Consider the following 19231-nt stretch of genomic DNA (forward strand, 5'->3'; position numbering starts at 1 on the left):
TGTAGAGACAAAAAACTCAGAATAAACTGATCTCCTTGATTAGGTGGAAAGGCAGACTAAATCATGACAAAGCTCTATGGTAGAGCATTATACAACCATTAAAATAAACAGTTAATTAGACTATAACTTTTCACTTGGGAGAGATTTCCCCAAGGTATGGTTGAATGAGAAAAGCAAGGTACAGAAAAGAATATATATGTTTTCATTTCTGTAAAACAATGACCTAAAACACTACATATGTTTGTGTTATGTGGGTGTGTACAGATATGTTTGTGTATGATTATATAAATTCTAAAAATATACAGAATGAGACATATTAGGTGGTAAATGGAGGGAGTGTGATGACTTTGGAAACAGGGAAAAAGAGATGGAGGTATCCAAAAGTATTTTGGATTTTAAAAGTATATTTTAAAAAGTATATCTGAATTTTTAAAAGTATTTATGAAAATTTATTCATGTGTGTTTATGCATAAACATTTTTTAGAAAGGAAAATCAGACTCCAGCAATGGTTCAGAAATTAGTAGATGACTGTTTTAATATTACCTCTATCACTCATAGGTTCTGTGACCTCATTGGAATCACTTAATCTTTCTGCACCCCAAATTAACTCATTGATGAAATGAATTATGTGATTTCTAAGGACTCCTCCAGATACAAGAATCAAAGATCTTACTGTTTTGCATGTGTTGGATAATAAATCAAACAGCACAATCTTAACTTCAGCTTTAGGGTCAAAGTAAGGCAAAGGCAAACCTGGTTGGGCCCAGATTTTGAAAATAAATAATTTTATATTTTGGTTCAATGTTATTTGGCTGATCTATCATATGACACCTAACAATAAATCCAACTTATCTTCTTCCCCAAACCAGCTCTTCCTTCTAACTTCATTATTCATATTAATGGGTTAAATATTCTTGGTCTTGACAGCTTTCTGCTCATTCAAACCATGTCCCCAGGTTTATATTCCATTTCTTCCTTTCTGGAGTTTTCTATTGCAATCACTTGTTGTGGTGCAAGCCCATCTTTCCTCTCCCTCCTTTGCACCTGTCTTTATTGTACCTTTAGTCCTCTCTCTGAGCCCCTTATCCTCAGAAAGCCTACCCATTCTTCAAAGCCCCACTTAAAGCCCATAGTCTCTCTCTCTCTTTTCAAAATCCTACAGCTATGGTCATCTGCATCCTTTGTATTGTGCTTTTTATGTACTGTTTTTGTACTGCTGTTACTTGTATAAATGCCTCATTTCTCCCAAAGTCCTTCAAGTCTCAGGAGGTAAGGGAACTAGCTTATTGATTCTTTTCTGTTCACTCCACAGGACACCGTGCAGGGTCTTGCGCACAAAAAGGTGTTAATTGATTCCATTTCCCTCCAAAATGGTCATTATTAAGCCCTGCCAAACTTCGAAATAAAAAAATTTAACCCATGGCATGAAATATTAATGAAAACACAATTTAAAAGAGTGCTATTTTTAGAAATAAGAACATGGTTGTATCTTATTTTTGAGATTTTATGTATCTGTAATCCAGGTCTAGACAATTAAAAACAAGTACATTGGCCACCTGCTACAAAAAGCTGGAAGGTCTAATAAACCTAGGAGGACAGAACATCTCCTGTGTTATTCGGCTGGAGCCAAGAAGCCTGGCTTGCCAAAGAGGACTGTAAAATACGAGCACCTCAGAGTTCAGCAACTGAAAGTTGAAAGACTTAGAAAAGATGAGGGACTTCATTAAACTCTCAGAAGTCACTGAGTTTACCCCCATTTCCCACAGAGAGCTGATTGTACTGGTTTATTTTTGAAAGGATGTTTTCTTTTATTTGCTTTGTTAATAGTGGCTAAATTATCCATCAATTCACGAATCAAGAAGAGGGACTTCCCTGATGGTGCAGTGGTTAAGAATCCGCCTGCCAATGCAGGGGACACGGGTTCGAGCCCTGGTCCGGGAAGATCCCACATGCTGCGGAACAACTAAGCCCGTGCGCCACAACTACTGAGCCTGTGCTCTAGAGCCCGCGAGCCACAACTACTGAAGCCCGCGCACCTAGAGCCCGTGCTCTGCAACGAGAAGCCACCGCAATGAGAAGCCCACGCACCACAACGAAGAGTGGCCCCCGCTTGCTGCAACTAGAGAAAGCCCGTGCGCAGCAACAAAGACCCAACGCAGCCAAAAATAAATAATAAATAAATTTATTAAAAAAAAAAAAGAATCAAGAAGAAAAGCCCAGATTGCTTGGCTATCACCTGTAATTCGAAATCTCTTGATTCAAGGGTAGATAGGAAATCAACACTACTCAAAACATATCTGCTATGGTAATTGTCACAGCACCTCCAGGAGCTCCGGAAAGACTGCTTAAGCTCAAGAAGCAGCCCTCCCTCATCTGCCCCTCTCCTCTCCAGCCAAACAGCAGAAATCTATAGTCTCTAATAGGTTGGACAAATAGGTCATTTAAAAAATGTAATTACTTGGTGGTTTAGAGTGAGGAGTAAAAGTCTTTAAAAGCAACGGGAGTCCACTGTGATAAGATTTAATAACACCTAAAAATGAGGTTGCAAACAGGTGAGCCACAGACTGAATAAATTCCTTCTGCAGGTCTGTGTGTGTGTCCTGTGTGATTTTCCCTTCCCTTCCCTCCCCCTCCTCTTCCCCTCTCTCTCCTTGCCCTTTTCCTCTTTCCTCCCCTTTCTTTTCTTTCTTTGTCCATTGAATTGATCTTTCATAAAAATCCAGATTTCTCTCTTCTTGCTTCTCTTAAAAAAAAAAACAGAAGGTATGCATTTCCAGGTAGCAACACTAGGTGGCGCAGATAAGGGCGGTCCCTCTAGAGGGCAGGGACGCACCCGACTGCAGATTGCCCATTCCTCACCTAGCCTGCTTCACTCCTTTACATAACTTACCCCGGCTCCAATGGGCAGCTCAGTTTGAGAGCTTTGTTGTTAAGTGCACTGACACAGTAGACTTCCCAACCTAATTTTCAGTCCTCTGTGGACAGTTTGGCACTGTGTTAGCCTCTTCAAAAAACCTCATATTTAAGCTTTGATCTCTGTTAAAAGAAAAAATTATTCTTATACTTGTTAAAATGATAAGGAAGGTTCAGAAAGATTGAGCTCAACTCCAAATACGTACACAAGAATGTGTGCGGATTTATAACCAAGGGGTAGGTTTGTGTTGGGGAGGTTTGTCAGTGGATGGAAAATGATTAAGAAGAGGCATCAAGGATAGGGGGATTATTGCAGAAGGCAGGTCAGGTGATCAGCTATCACCTGGGGGATGGTGAAGGAGGAGGAATTTGATTGGATATTGAGAATGATCAGATACCATGGGTGGGAGTATTCTCTCTACACCGGCTTAGCAGGATTCTTGCTAACACTGGACTCTGGAAGGGCAGACAGGGAAGCCCAAGGCTGAGGCTTAATTAAGAAGCGGGCTCAGAGGAGAGTGACTCAAGTTTGCTAAAGGAAGGAGTCCTTGTCTTCTCATCAGCATCAGCAAATAGGGAATTTCTTATAAGACTCTCTGGAGCATCATGACTTCTTTCTGAACTGGGCATGGATCCCACAGAAGCTACTGGCATCTCGAAGTGAGTTTGTCTTTAAGTCTGACGGGAACTGGATTCTTGACAGCAGGTCCCTTTGGCGCTTTTGCCTTTAAAATTGTGAGCCAAGATTTAAAGCCTTGTTCCAGCAATGCAGCCAGCCTGCAGGGTACACATGAACGACTTTTTACAGGGAAGGAAACTGAGGTTCAGAGATTAAGTCACCTACTCAAGGCTGAATACATCTAATTCCAGTTCAACTGAATTCTAATGAATGGTCATGCCTGGGCCCCTTCCATGTGCTGCCTTATTATCTGTAACTCTGGAAAGAAAATGGAAAGAAAAAAATGTGTATCTATCTATCTGTCATCTATCTATATCTATCTATCTATCTATCTATCTATCTATCTATCTATCTATCTGTCTATCTATCATCTATCATCCATCTATCTTCAAAGGAGAGGGAAACTTCTTTTTGTAAGTCGTTTGCAACTTAGCAGCAGCCTGGATGGTACTAACAGCGACGACAATGGCATTCATAACTGGTCACTTTATGCAAAGCCCTGCTTGTTGAAAGCTGACACCACCTCTGCTCATTCTGAAAATACTAGGTTCCACTACGCTGCCACGCTGCCTATTTTCATAACAGACACCCTTGCTTAATAAGACAGGTAGCGGGGAATCTCAGCCCTTTGTGACTTGCTCCAAAGCTGCTCCGGTGGGAAGAGCATTAGGCAGAAAGAATGGAGAGAGGCTTGGCAGTTCCGGACCAGCAAGATGCTGATACCCTGCAGGTCATGGTGATAATCCAGTGGGCAGCAATTACCTCCGCCCACTTCACAACGGCTGCACTGCTAGAACGAGGGCTCCAGGATGTCATCAAATCTCTTTAGTGACATTAGGAAAGTGTTACAGGGACCTTGGTATCCCCGTCTCCACCCATCGGACAGCAGCCTTCAGATGGATGGTACAAAGACCCTTAGAGAAGAGTGAGGTGAAACCTAAGAGACTATTAATCCTCAAGAAAAGGATAAAGAAAAAAATGTCATCTGGTATCCTATTTAATCCAATTTTATTTGCCTCCTTTAATTGGGAACGTTTGCCTGGATCATTTGCATTCTGAACCCAGCAGATCCTGCCAGTTTAGTTTTAAGGGGGGGTGATTCAATCCCAGGAAACACCCACAGGCTGGGAAAAGCAGTTGCTTCTTCTTTCTTTAAAAAAAATCATACCCTCACGCTAATAGCTGCCTCAAATGCACTCTTCAAAGATACCAGCTGAAAAAATTGGTTCTTCCCTTCGAACTGCATCTAAAGCAAATCAGGAGGGCTGAAGAGACAGGCGGCTGCTTTGCTTAGTGCCAACACAGTGTCGTGGACTTTGTTATAATGGCTACTTTAATAAAGGCTTGTGAGAAACACACTGCGTCCCTTCCCTATTCAGTTCTTCTTTTGTTCCACAGTGTTTTAGAAAAACAAATACCTGGCTTGTTATCTCACTGAATTCCACGGTAAGCAGGGCTGGACAAAAACCGAGAAGTAAGAAGGGCCTTAAGAAGCATGAAGACCCCAAATATATCCTCCCTTTTCGTCAAATATGATTTGAACAGACGGCTTCTAAATTCACAACAGATTAGAAGCACACAGTACAGCAAGCACTTATTGCTTTCTATATTCCAAACACGGTTCTTTACATGAACTTATTTAACCCTCAGAACAACTTTAGGGGCACGGTCCTACTCTGAGTTCCACCTTGCAGAGCTGGAAACTGAGGCAAAGTCACGCAAGCAGTAAGTGGGAGAGACCAGATTTAAATCCAGACCATCTGGCTCCAGAGTCCAGGTTGTTAACCAATTTGACACAGGGCAGAGACGGGCATGTTTTCTGGAGGCAAACTCAGGGACCTGGGCAAGAAGCGTCATCAATGAGGGAAACAAGAGAAAACTCAGAAAACATAGCCTTGAAACCATTTACTTGTTCACGCTAATAGAGGTAGACTAGGCAACCCAGAAGTTCCTGATCTTCATAATGATTAATCCAATTTGGATGTTTTAAGGGCCACAGAGTTTTCTGAGAAGCTGACGAAAACCATGGACTCTCGAGAGAAACGCACATGTGCACACACACATACATGTTTGCAGATAATTTTAGGAGGTTCATGTCTGGAAACCTTTCCAAGGCTGCACGTTAGTATCCTTTTGTCTAAGGCATTGGAAAATGTCACAAAATGGAATTTACCTGCCTCAAAGAGTTGTTATAGAGCTTAAATAAGTTAAATACTCTGCATGGTTCTTGGAAAATAACAGATACACAATCGGGAGTTATTATTACTTAAAAATTATTATTTTGGCATCATTTACCTAAGAAGGTAGAAACTATGCAATCTCTTTCTAGAGAGTCCAAATTATACGTTCTAACACTTAAATAAGTTTACTATATGTTCTCCCAAACCCCTGCCCAAAGACTATCATTTGAAGAGGAAAGTTTTAGCTACCTTGAAAATAAACACAATAATGAGCTCTATTCTTTTTAGATCATGTGGGAAATGTGACCTTTTGGGTTCTTTCTCAGCAAAGTCGACTCAGGTTTTAGTAACCTTCAAAAATTAACCCCTCAATAGCTCCACTCTCCTCACCTGTGGAGATAATTCATCGCTAGATATCAAAGTTGCTGTTTTAAAAAGGCCTTGAAATCGGTATTTTTAAAACTTGAACTCTTCTAGGGAAGAGATGATTCAAATATTTAAGTTTTGCTATTTCTTTACCTTCCCTCATCAAGCTGTCTCTTATCGTTTACTCGGTTTGCCTGATATTCAAATCTGAATGTTTTCCTTTTCTCTCACAACTCAGCTTTGAAGGTCTTCAACTGCAAGCTTATTTTAATTGGAAAGAGAAAGCAACAGGATCTCAGGGCTAAATGGTAGTTAAACAACAAGCTATTGGAAATAAACCCAGCAGTTCGGCTTTTGCATTTTTTTTGTATTTGCATTTTAAACTCAGATAGGATCAAAGCTGCCCCCCAGCCCAGTTTTCTGCAGGATCTATTTAGCGCCACTGAGCCTTCCAAGCAAGGATTCTTGCCCTTGCTTAGTTCTCTCCGACCTTGCTGGTCCGCTGATGCCCTTTCCCCACCCACACCAGGGGCTTCTCATTAAAACAAGGCCTCGGCTCCACCCGCTGTCCTTCAGGCCCCGTGCCTGCCCAGGTGTGGTGGGCCTGGAGGGGGCCGCTAAGCGGAGACCCCTGCTAGCGGGCAGTGGGAGGAAAGCTTACGAGTGATTTCTGTGTTTAGCTCAAGTCACACTGGGGCCTTTAGTCCTGCTGAGTTGGGAAAGTGTCTGGTGACAGCATGTGCAGCGATGGACACAGACGTGAAAAGAGAGCTGTGCACGGTCAGTCGGGGCTCTTCTCTCCTGGGGAACGAGGTGGGGAGGTGGGAGAAGGCTAAGTCAGGAAGCAGACGGGTCCCTCAGGGCCCTGCGCCTGGCTCTCCTGCTGTTGGTAAGCAAGGAGGACCCGAGTGTCTGGGAGAATCTGGGGTGCTCTGCTCTTGAGAAGGAAGAGTTTCTTTGCTGAGGTCAGGATCTTCTTTGGGTTTGGTCTGAGTTGTGATTAACAAAAAAGAGAGAGAATTAAACAACCTGTCGCTCTCCTGCTTTATAGACTGTAAAGTACTAAGTTAGGCCTCACTGAGGTCCTTACAATTTTTGATTTTTGCCCTTCAGGAGATTTCAATCCATTTGAGGAGACGAGACAAATTCAATCAGAAGCTATAAATGAGCAAGCTAGTATATAATTAAGTGACTAATGCTGTGGTAATAAACCACAGTTTACAGAAGTTTAAGTCAGGGGAGAGGCCCATGTTTCTTATTCAGCTGACACTTCCTGGTACAATTCCTCTGTCGGCTAGAAAAAATTACTTGCGTCAGTCTAAAGAAAACTGGACATTTGAAATTAGGAGAAAGTGAGCAAATAAGAGTAAAAAAATGGCCTTTGATTAAAAATAAAATAGGGCTTCCCTGGTGGGAAGGAGGTTAAGAATCCTCCTGCCAATGCAGGGGACACGGTTCGAGCCCTGGTCCAGGAAGATCCCACATGCCACAGAGCAACTAAGCCCGTGTGCCGCAACTACTGAGCCTCCGCTCTAGAGCCCGTGTGTCACAAAAGCCCGTGCGCCTAGAGCCCATGCTCTGCAACAAGAGAAGCCACAGCAATGAGAGGCCCGCGTAATGCAACGAAGAGTAGCCCCCGCTCTCCACAACTAGAGAAAGCCAGTGTGCAGCAACGAAGACCCAACGCAGCCAAAAATAAATAAATAAAAAATAAATTAATTAAAAAAAAAGAAACGAGCGAAAAATAAAATAATCCCTTAAGTCACACTGAGACAACTAGAAAGTACTGTTACATCCATTCATTCATTTAATAAGCTGAGTGCTTTCTTTGTGCCGGCTATTCAGGATACAAATATAAATAAGATACATTCATGTTTTTGAGGAGCTCACAGTTCCTATAAATCATTAATTTCAATACAATATAAATGTTGGAGAAGAAACAAAAACCAAATGTACTATAGAAGCACAGAGGACTCGTTATTTTATTTGGCACAGACCTTAGGTCTCAGAGTCAGGGATCCTCAGCTTTGTAAAAGATGTATTTAATACCATCATCAGGATGTAGACATTGATCTAGGGCAGATGTCCTTACTCTGCACTATCGCCATTTTGCACCAGATAACTCTTTGTGGGGCAGGAAAGACAGGTGACTGTCCTGTGCCTGTAGGATGTTTCCCAGCATCCCTGGCCTCTACCCACTAGATCCTAGCAGCACCTCCACCTCCTAGTGGTGACAATCAAAAATGTCTCCAGGCATTGCCAAATGTCTCCTGGGAGGCCAAACTGTCCCCAGTTGAGAACCACTGATCTAGGAGACAAACGTATCACCTTGGATGGAAAGCAACATCTTCAGAATGAATACCTGTGAGCTGATGTGAGACCCTTTGAATTTACTCCAGGTACACATGAATTAACGATACAGTTTTCTGCTCTCAAGTTAAAGATAGTGTTCTTCATACTCTACCTGTGAGAATGCAAATGTTTTTTTGAGAATGTAAATTAATACAACTTTTATAGAGAACACTTTGGCACTATTGGTCAAAAATACAAGGTCAAATACACTTTGACTCAACAATTCCACCTTAGGTACTCCTTAGGTAACCTTATGAGTAAAATAAATAAATAAATGTACTAATTGATATATGTACAAGGTTATTCACTGCATGAAATAACAAAAGATTAGAAGTAATCTAAATGTCCATTAATAGGGAGTGGTTAGTTACAAAAATTATGGCGCTTCCATATAATGATATACAAGCAGCCGGATTTAATAACAACGAAATTCTTTATGTATTGATATGGAATAGCCTCCAAAATATATTGTTAAGTAAAACAACAAATAAAACAAAACAAAAACACAATGATAGTTAGAAAAAACCCTAAGATACAGAGCAGTATGTTTACTGCGCTACCAACTGTATTAAAAAGGGAAAAATGAATATCTTTTGCTTGTATATACATAAAATATCTCTGCAAGGGTAAGTAAGAAATTGCTATCAGAGGAAGGTAACTGTGTGCCTGGGGGGTAGGATGGGTGGAAGACTTTTCCTTCTATATCCTTTGGTACTTTTTGAATTTTAAACTATATGAATGTATTACTTATTCAAAAATAATTAAAAATTTAAAAGCTGGTGCCCCCCCGCCAGGCAAAACTGAACATGCCTGCACCCTGGAGCTTTTCTATCACTGGTGATGGATTTGTGCCGATCTATCCTTCCACACTCTTTCCATCTGCTCTTTGCTCTGCAAGGAGATCAGCCCAGAATGCAACCAGTTAAAAAGAAACCATAATTTCTTTATCCATTTTGGTTATCTACAAGCTTCAAGCTAGATGATGTAATTATTTTTCAAAGTCAACAGCTGACAAGTGCTTTTTAAAGCGATGTCTGTTGGGCCACAAAATAAAGTTTACTTAAGTTTCTTTTCCCAGACTCTCTGACTCCTTTTTATCCGTTGATTTTTTTTTCCCCTCCTTTCCTATTCTTGGTAGCTTGAGCAGTTGGTCCTCAAATCATATATACCTCAAACAATAAATCCCAGGATGACCTAAAGCCAAACTCTGGGAAACTGGGTCAAACCATCAATGAAAATGATTAAGAAAAATTTATCTATTTTGCCGATATTTTGAGAATCAACTACATGTTAAGACATAAAGTTTAGAAAACATATTTTAATTGCCAGTTATCAAATCCACCTCTTCTATCTCTACCAGGCTTAACCGAATTTATCACATCTCACAACAGTGCCATATCATACTGCTTGGTCTCATTTAGCCAGTTCTGAAAAACGTACCCTCCACTTGCTGCTCACGTTGTCTTTCTAAAACAAACATATACTATGTCACTTCTCTGTGCAAAACAATTTTAACGGTTCCCCATTACCTATAAAATAAGATACATGCTCCTTAGCACAGTTTAAAAAATGGCCTTCACTATCTGATCCATTTCTCTTGTAACAGTGATATCCTCTCTCATCATCTGTCAGACCTCGTATGTTACTGACTTTTCTTCCAGCAAGCTTCAAAGAGGGTTATTATCTTTATTTTACAGATGAGAAAACTGGGGCTCAGAGAAATCCAGCTCACCAAAGTTGCACATTCAGTAAGTAGCATAGTTGGAATTCAAATCCAGGTGAGTCTGAACCCACACTCTACTGCGTCCAAGAGCACAAAATGGGAGGTAAAAATGAATTCATGATGTATGCACATTAAAGACAGCAAGAGGGGAAAATCTGCACAGCATTTTGGAAAGATAATATCTCCCTAAGACCTTTTCTGATCACATCAACCCAAAGTGATTGTCCCATCTCTCGTCTCTGGTAGTAGATTGTTCATTGTTGTACCAACGGCACCTTGTACACTGTGCCTCATCCTTTGTTCTCCAGGTGCAGAGGGCACAACTAGTGCAGAGGCAGGAGCTTGTGGGGAAGAGCGAAGAGCTTAGCGTGGCAGCAGGAGCTGAGTAGGAGGGCAGGGGAGTGAAATCAGGTGGAGGGATTGCACAGGGCTTCTGTAGGTCTTTGCTCGTGTGTCGCCTTCCCAATGCGGTCCCTCCAGACCAGCCTATTGTTAAATCGCCAGTCCTCTGACTTCCACTCTCTGTCACTCCTGAAGTCCTACTAAGCTTACTTATAATTCTCCTTCTGGGACCTGAGCCTAAGGAAGTAAACAAAATGACTGGTAAGTGTTTGTGAACCACGAAGCTCACTGGAGGGTTATACAGTAGAAGCTCTCTACCTAACCCCACCCAGCTAAAGAGCTTTCCACTCTCAAGGCAGGCTTTGCTGGTGAGGCTCACGACTCATGGGACCTTGTAGCTGGTAGCCCTCTCTCTGGCGGTCCTGCCTGACTCTGCTTCTGTCACTCACATTGTATTAAGACCGAGAGTCAGCGGCTCTTCCTGAACTTGCCTGTGCCAGTTGCCCTTGTTCTTGTCACCCCATCATCCGACTACAACTGTATTGCGTTAAAAGGATAACTTGAGGGAAAAAGTGTTTTTGTTTCCTGGAAACTAAGTTGAATGCTTTGGGAAGACTTGACAAAGGTGGGTGACTACAAAAAAGGAGCGATTGAATTAGGAATGGGTGACACAGCTATAAAAGGGGAAAATAATTGTAAACACTTAACATTCTTAATTAGAAATGCTTTGCTTCGCTTTAACAAAACTGAAGTAGAAAAATATTGAGAGTCCATTATGAGTTTACATAAGAAAGAGGTTACAAAATTCCAACTAGTGGTTCTATTCTCAAAGAAAACATCTGCCCTGTATCAAAAGGCTAGTGAATGATGCAAATTCAAATGTTTTAGTTGGAAGGAAAAAAAATCTTAGGAATATACGTATCATTTTCATAATTCCTCATTTTCTCTAATTTTGATCAATTGTATCAGTAAGTTGTGATGCTACAGGCTGCGAGAAATTTATATCTAATATAATATTTAGAGAAAATACATATGTAGAAAAAAATATTAGAAGGAAATGTGTAAAATGGCGAGTCAATATATAGTAGTTTTATGGGTGATTTTTAAAACTTTATTCTTTTGTACTTTTAAAACCCTGTAAACATAGTCTTGGTTCAGCTGTGTAAAACTTAGCAAAACATGTAAAGAAGAGTAAGAACGGAGAAACACGATTACTGCCAAATCAAACTCCATAGCCCTGAGGTTTCCTATTTTATAACGCATGTTAAAATCTTGGGTTTCCCATTGCTAAGAGTATTCGTGGTGTAAAAATGGGAAGGATGTTTTTCTCGAACATTGCACTTTCAGACCTTGTTTTATCTTGAGGCACTCTCTGGGTTTTCAGATATTACACCAGCTCTTTACTTTATCTAAACCAGTTCTGCACGCGAGTCCCCAGTATACAATTAGACTCCACTAGATACCTGGGAAGGAATCTGGGGTTAAACCTGCCCCATTGAGGTAGTCTTCTTCGTTGCTGCCTTAGAAGGATTACAATCGCCCTGACATCTCTGGTTCAACAGCATTTACATGGCTTTCCTAGGAATTGCTTATCACTGCTCCTCCTCAGTCCTTGACATTCTTTCCTACCTGGGCTCCAGGTAGACTCTGGCTTCTGGTTTAAGCCATTTACACGCCACCGTCATTTCTCTCTTCTTGTTTTAAGACGTATTACCTCCTCTTTCTGTTTGTTAATGTCTGAAAGTGCTACACGAATTTGAGTCAGACCTTGAATGACAGGGAAGATTTCAACTGTACAAAGGGGAAAGACACAGACACAAAAAGAAAGACGCAGACATGGGGAAATATACCAGTTATTCAAGGAAGAGTGGGTTGTCCTGAAAATTTAAACATAGTGTACTCATATGCAGGAGTGTCACTAAAAATGTTTATCAGCTAGTACGCGCCTGCATGCGCCTGCCTTATCAGATGGGGAGCTATCTGTAAAACAACCAATACTGGTATGCAGTTCCATAAAAGTGGCTATTGGGAGCTAAAAGCTGATATGGTAGATCAGGTGAGACTGGAAAACCTTTAATGGCTTTGTTGACATATTTGGGGTTTCTTGGTGGGCAGTAGGAAGCTACCAGAGCTTTTCCAACAGGCCAGTGAGACAATTAGAAAGTTTACAAAGGAAGCACGTTTCAAGTCGCGCTCACTAGTCGAAAGGAATCCACAGTTAGGGAGATCAGTTGCAAGGTTACTGCCACGTAGAAGGTAGGGAGAAGTCCATCAACGTTGTTAGTAGTTAGAGAAAAGAGACGTGAAAACTATGGCAGAGGTGGCACGTGGGAAGCAAGGGGAGGGAAGGAATGAAGGATGATTCCAAGATTTCCAATCAGAGTGACGGGGAGGATGGTGGGAAGGTTGACAAGACGATGAAAGAACAGGGACCAAAGCCTGGACCGGAAGACGTTTAATGGGTGATTGTTGCCAAAGGTGGGTGAACGGCATGAACTGGGGTTGGGGGCTTTAGCTACTCCCCACTGCTCTCTCTATGCCCCTGAATTCACTCCAAACCCATATAATCCAATAAAAATAGTGCAGTTAATATGCAGCGTCCCTTTGCAATTACAGTGGCCCTGCAATTCCCTTTGATAGAGAAATTCTGAAGCCACTACTAAGGTACCTAAGGGGCGAAAGATGGCAGTAGCAGGCGTACAAGCAGTAGTGTGCTGGATCTCTGTAATCAGTGAGTCTGTAATCAGTGACATCACCGGCAAACTCCAAATCTCAGGGGTATTTTTCTCCCAGAGAGCCAGCTGTTAAATATTTATACCTTTCTTGAGAAGCTGGCTATGGAAGTAAGAAAAACAGTGAAGCTCTTGAATGATTGTAAGGCAAATCAGTTGGAAGGTGAAAGGGAGAAGTGTATAATTTTGAGGTATGCTGGATATACACGTTATCAAGGTTGAAGGAAGGTGGGATGGCAGAATTTATTCCCACCTGGAAGGAATCCTCTAAACATTTCTAAGTTAGTTATTAGTTCCTCGAGAGAAAAATTTCTTCTGGTTTTTAAGACAATATTTAATACTCCAGTACAAATTTTGTTTTTCAAAGATGGCCACTGTAGGTGGCACCTGCTTCTCATCCTTCCTGTGGCAATGGTGCTTCTGGATTTCCTCTGCAAATTTGGTTAATTATTCAACTGAGCAATAATGACTTTTTTTCAGTGGCCTAGCATGCTTAATGTGTAGCAGTTTTTAAAAAGATAACAATTCACCTCAATAGTATATCACTAAACTTCCCTTTGAGGGCACCTTTCTGGAAGTAGGTCTGTGTTAAAATGTCCACCCCATCCCCTCTACAACCACATCTGCCTGGCCTTTCTCCTCCCTCCTCCAAAAGGCTAGTGTCGTTGATATTCACTCTTTTCATAATGAATCATTTCTAAGGCTTAATCCCTCAACTGTGAAATTTATTACAGAAATTGTTAACCAGAGAAGGCAGGATACAAGAGGTGATTGTGCCTAAACGGCATTTTGGTTGGATTAAGGTTAAGATACCCATTATTTAGAACCATATTCTCCCATACAGGACAAAACACAGTTCTTCAAGCCTACTCAGGTGTTGAAAAAGCTATAGATTAAGCAACAGGGATTCCCGTTTTCAAGGCAGTGATTAGGCACTATCAAAGAATCCAACCTTTTGCTATGTGGTTTGATACATAATTGGTGATCAAAAATATTTGTGGAGAGACAGGAATATTTTTCTGTAGCAATAGGATTCTCATTGCACTAAGCTTTAAATCAAATATTTGACGAACTAAGGTAATACATGTCCCTTTCACTTAAAACACTTTTAGAACTGTCAGCTTAATTTAGCCAACCAATAGCATGTAAATCTTGAGCATTTATTTATTCTCTTAGTCAACCTGAGTATCTTTAATTCTCATTTGGGGAGAAAATATTACACGAGACCTGTTGATTAATCACCATTTTAAAGTTACCAAAGCAGAGCACATAGTGACATGAAAAAACATAAAGGTGAGGAGAAGGATGTGATAAACTGATTTACCATAAAAAGGACAAAAGGAGTGGGAGAAAAAATGATAAAGGGCTTCCCTTTATCTGGTGGTCTTAGTACAGCTTCTCAGGGATGAAGAAGGCAGCTTAACACTGATAACCTCTGGGGTCTATATCAAATCTTTGTGACTAAGTCAGTCTCCTCGCAATTTGCTTTGACGCTAAGAAAACAAAGGTCAGTTAACTAGAATCAAATTAACTTATCAAAGTTGCCAGACAAAGGTAGGCCTCACTGAGTCTACAATGAAATACAAATGGTTCATCTATTTCTTACTCTTTCAAACACATTTTGTTCTTATACGTAATATAACCTATTTGGCATTTTTACTTTTTCGTTTGCTATGGCATCTTTCCTATAAATCTCATGCATGGAGATACACATAGGAGAAACAATAACTCATGACGTATATTGCTAAGGGCCAAGTGAATGACAGAACACAAGATGCAGCGTGGTGCAGACGCTGGAATGTGGCACAGCAGAGAAGGATAAGAGCGCACTGGGGAAGTGGCAACTGAGGGAGAAGGCAAACATCCCAGAGGCTACAGTGCTCAAGGACAGCTACAGTGGTGAGTCTGTGAATCAGAAGGATTTGACACTTTGAATACAATATGTCAGACTAAGGAGAGTTGAGTATTGTTTTGAAGAGTGTACACCCCATCATATAAGTTAGCAATATGTTATGATGTGGAAACGTATTTTGTTGCGCACATACTATGCTCTAGGTGTTCTTATGTCCTAAAAGACTTCATAAGCATGATCTCATTTAAAACCCACAATAACCCTATGAGGTAGTACTCATTTAACTCACATTTTATAGCTGATGAAACTGAAGCTCGTAAAATTTAATTAACTTACCCAAAGTCAATAGCTAATAAGCGATACCTCTGGCTTCAGAGTTCAGATTCTTTCAGCTCATTGAAGTGCTGGGACTAGGAGTGAAGCACACAGGACAGGGATGGCAGCATCAAAGGGCAGTGGGCAGTACACGGGTATATGGGAACGCTGGGGGGAGTGGAGTAAAGGCAATGAACAGGTGGTTAAAACAATAGTCTGGACAAACAGTGAGAAGGAAAGTGGAAAGAGACACGGATGCAATACATCTTTTGATGGAAGAATTACCAGGACCTGAAACTCTAACTGGTTAGAGGGGATGATGGAGAAAACAAGAACCTGGAGGCTGGGCCTACGTGTTGGTGGGAAGGCTGTAAAAATTAGGTCTTTAATATAAGCCTGCAGGGAGTGGATGGAAAGGGGAAGGCAGTACAGTCACAGAATGGCAATTGCTGGTGTTGGGTATTGGACGAGTTACACTTTACCACAGCACACAGAACTCTGCTAATCCCATAAGGAGTTTCCTTTCAGAGTTTTATGGCCAGTCATACCATTATGGCAGTCATGATTATATTAGCACTTACTATTTTAAGATTTATAAAAATAACATTTTCGTTTCACATTCTCAATCACTCTTTGGGCATTAAACTCAAACTTCCATTTCCCCTGATTTTGTTTGGTACTCTTCTGATGGCATGTTTCTAATTGTTTGAAAAGAACTGTGGTTAATGGGATTTTTGCTTCAATTTGCTACGACAAATTTTCTCTGTCAATATATTAGCTATACCAGTGGATTTCAAGCTTTTTTGACACAATCCAGCTTTAAAAAAATACCTCACAATCCAGTACACACATTTGTATCCAACTGTTTAGTCCACTAAAATAAAACGGTACTAAAAACAACAGTTCTGATATTTCTATTCAATTCCATCCCGTTTAAAAATGCTGACTAGATGCAAACTATTATATATAGACTTGATAAACAACAAGGTCATACTGTATAGCACAGGAACTATATTCAATATCCTGTAATAAACCATAATGGAAAAGAATATGAAAAAGAATATACATACACATATAACTGAATCACTTTGCTGTACACCAGAAACTAACACAATGTTGTAAATCAGCTATACTTCAATAAAGTAAATAAAAAACAAAATGCTGACTAAAACCCACCAAATTGATATCTGTAGTGACCCAAAGATTGAAAAACAGAGTTTAACTCAGAGCGCCAAATAAGAGGTAACCATGTGTTCAGCTTGGGCCTCTGGCGCCCAGCACAGAATCTAACACGTAGAGCTTTAGAAATGTTGCAAACAAGAAAGAGGGAAGGAATCACATCTTTTTGGTAGATCACTTATTTTTCTTAAGAAATATCTGGTAAATTCATTGCATGACCATCTCAGTTTATGCCATCTGCAAATTTAGTAAATGTGTTCCCAAGTCCCAGATAATCCCAACTATAGCATTAATCCAACAGTTACAACAGACTGGAGTTTAAATCTTCTGAAGGTCCTGGACAGGCATAGGAGCTATAGAAGTGGCAAGAGGAGCTTCAGTCTCTTTGGCAAGCACTGTGTCCTGGTGACTTCTGCATTTTCCAGGAAGGGGCCAGGCAAACTGTGTGTGTCTGTGTGTGTGCGTGCAGTGGGTACACTCACACGTGGGTGTAGGGGGAAGAAAGCAACTAACCTAAGAGTAAAGCAGTGCCTTTGTCTGAGAAGAGAACTCAAATAGAAGACAGGTTTGGCCCTGTGATTTGAGGAATAGAACAAAAGCTAGATATCTAATTTTAAAGTTTTACCAGTGATGTTTACATTGTATTATTGAAGATATTCTTCTTTTTTTTTTGAAGTTTTTTTGATGTGGACCATTTTTAAAGTCTTTATTGAATTTGTTATAATATTGCTTCTGTTCTATGTTTTGGGTTTTTGGCCCCAAGGCATGTGGGATCTTAGCTCCCCGACCAGGGATGGAACACACATCCCCTGCATTGGAAGGCGAAGTCTTAGCTACTGGACCGCCAGGGAAGTCCCATTTCAAGTTATTCTAATCACTAATAAAATAAGAGCATCCTGCCTGGAGTCAGCAGTCGCTCCATGCTAGACGGAGTTAGCACATTCTTTGACCTCAGGTTGTATTTGAGTGTTTTGGAATCAGTAGGGAAAAAAAGGAATCAAAACAGAGACAAAAGACAACAGGATAGCTTTCTTCTTCCTTCTTCAGAACTGATTCGGATTCCCCGACAGCTGGACTAGATTTGCTCTGGCAGCTCTGTGCCCCCTGCTGACATGCTGAGAATGGCGTCCATCCTTGGAGGAGGGGCGGAATGCAACCCTTCTTCCTGCTCGCTCATTTCCTGCCAGCCCTGCAAAGAGCTCTAGGAAAAATGATTGCGCAACCCCTTCCTGGGCGGTTATTTATTTCTTCCTTAATGAAACAGACCTTTGTTTGCCTCCCTGTCAACGTCACCAGTAATGACGAACTGTAATGTCGTCACCATAATGCAATCTGGGATCCTAATCAGACTGCTTAATATTTGCCAACACATTTCGTAAAGAAAAAAAGGAAAACAAAATCCTAATCTGCCTAAGCGATCTTAACAGTGGGTCAGTTTCACGTGGTTCTCTCAGTTCCATAATAAATAATGTCTACAGTTTACCTAGGCCAGGCAGACTTAATTTCAAGGGAAGTTCCTCTGAGCCTTACCTGTCTCAAGAGACTTGAATTCCAGGAAATTATTGCTTAAAAACAGAATTACCTGTCTTGGAGCTCACAGCTATCTTGTCCCTCTGCCATATAGCAAATAATATAGAGTATTTTTTGTTACTAACAATGAATTACCAACCATTCTTTCATAAATATTTATTGATCACCTACTGTGCACCAGGTATAAACATGTATAATTGTATTTTATACAGTTTTTACTCCTCTTATTTATTCTATCAACTGTCTATACACTGATCCTTTAAAAATTAATTTAAAAAATTTTATCCAAGTATAGTTGACTTACAATATTACATTAGTTTCAGGTATACAACATAGTGATTCAATTATTTTTATAGCTTACACACCATACAAAGTTACTGCAGTATTACTGACTATATTCCCTGTGCTGTACATTACATGCCCATGACTTTTTTATTTTAGAACTAGTAGTTTGTACCTCTTAATTCCCTTCATTATTCCGCCCATCCCCTGACCCCCCTCCCCTCAGAGGCCAACCACCACTTCGTTCTATTCTTGTTTCTGTTTTGTTACATTAATTTGTCTTTTAGATTCCACATATAAGTTAAAATGTACACTGATCTTTAGGTCCCTTTCAGAATATTTATTTTAATTATTATAGTTTTGCTAATGATATTCTAATTCACATTTTAATGTAATCTTTCTTAATTATAGATCCCTTTCATTACTTACTATTGCACTAGACACGTCTGTTATTGCCTAGAATTTAGATTTTCCTTTTCCTTATTTATACATGTAGAAAGGCTAGCTGAAAAAGATACCCTCAGTAGTTAGTTTCTTTTTAAAAAATTTTATACAATAGAAATAGACATATTGATATAATATCGTTTTTATAAGAACATATAAAAATGGCATGACAGGCCACGGTGACCCATGGGGAAAAGGATAAAGAGAAATTAATTAATTATTTAAATAATTAAACAAGATAGCGTCCTTTACAGACCAGTGCTCATAAACTGAGTTGAGAAATATGATTAATGCAACCACCAACAATAACTATAAGTAAATTTTAGAATATAAAAAATGTA

General features: G+C 40.3%; 1 protein-coding gene across 5 annotated transcripts in view; it reads right to left on the reverse strand.

Annotated features, from left to right (window-relative positions):
* Positions 1–19231, reverse strand: part of GPRIN3 (GPRIN family member 3) — an 80379-nt gene that overhangs the window by 15027 nt on the left and 46121 nt on the right. The window contains exon 1 of one of the 5 annotated variants that reach the window (XM_082391670.1): positions 6801–7569. The exons of the other annotated variants lie outside the window; for them this stretch is intronic. The gene's annotated coding sequence lies outside the window, so the exon portion shown is untranslated. Of the gene's footprint in view, positions 1–6800; positions 7570–19231 lie in introns of those variants that run through there. 5 annotated transcript variants of the gene reach the window in all.

The sequence above is a fragment of the Balaenoptera borealis genome, assembly GCF_965194805.1.
Source record: "Balaenoptera borealis genome assembly, chromosome: 4".
Taxonomy (NCBI): domain Eukaryota; kingdom Metazoa; phylum Chordata; class Mammalia; order Artiodactyla; family Balaenopteridae; genus Balaenoptera; species Balaenoptera borealis.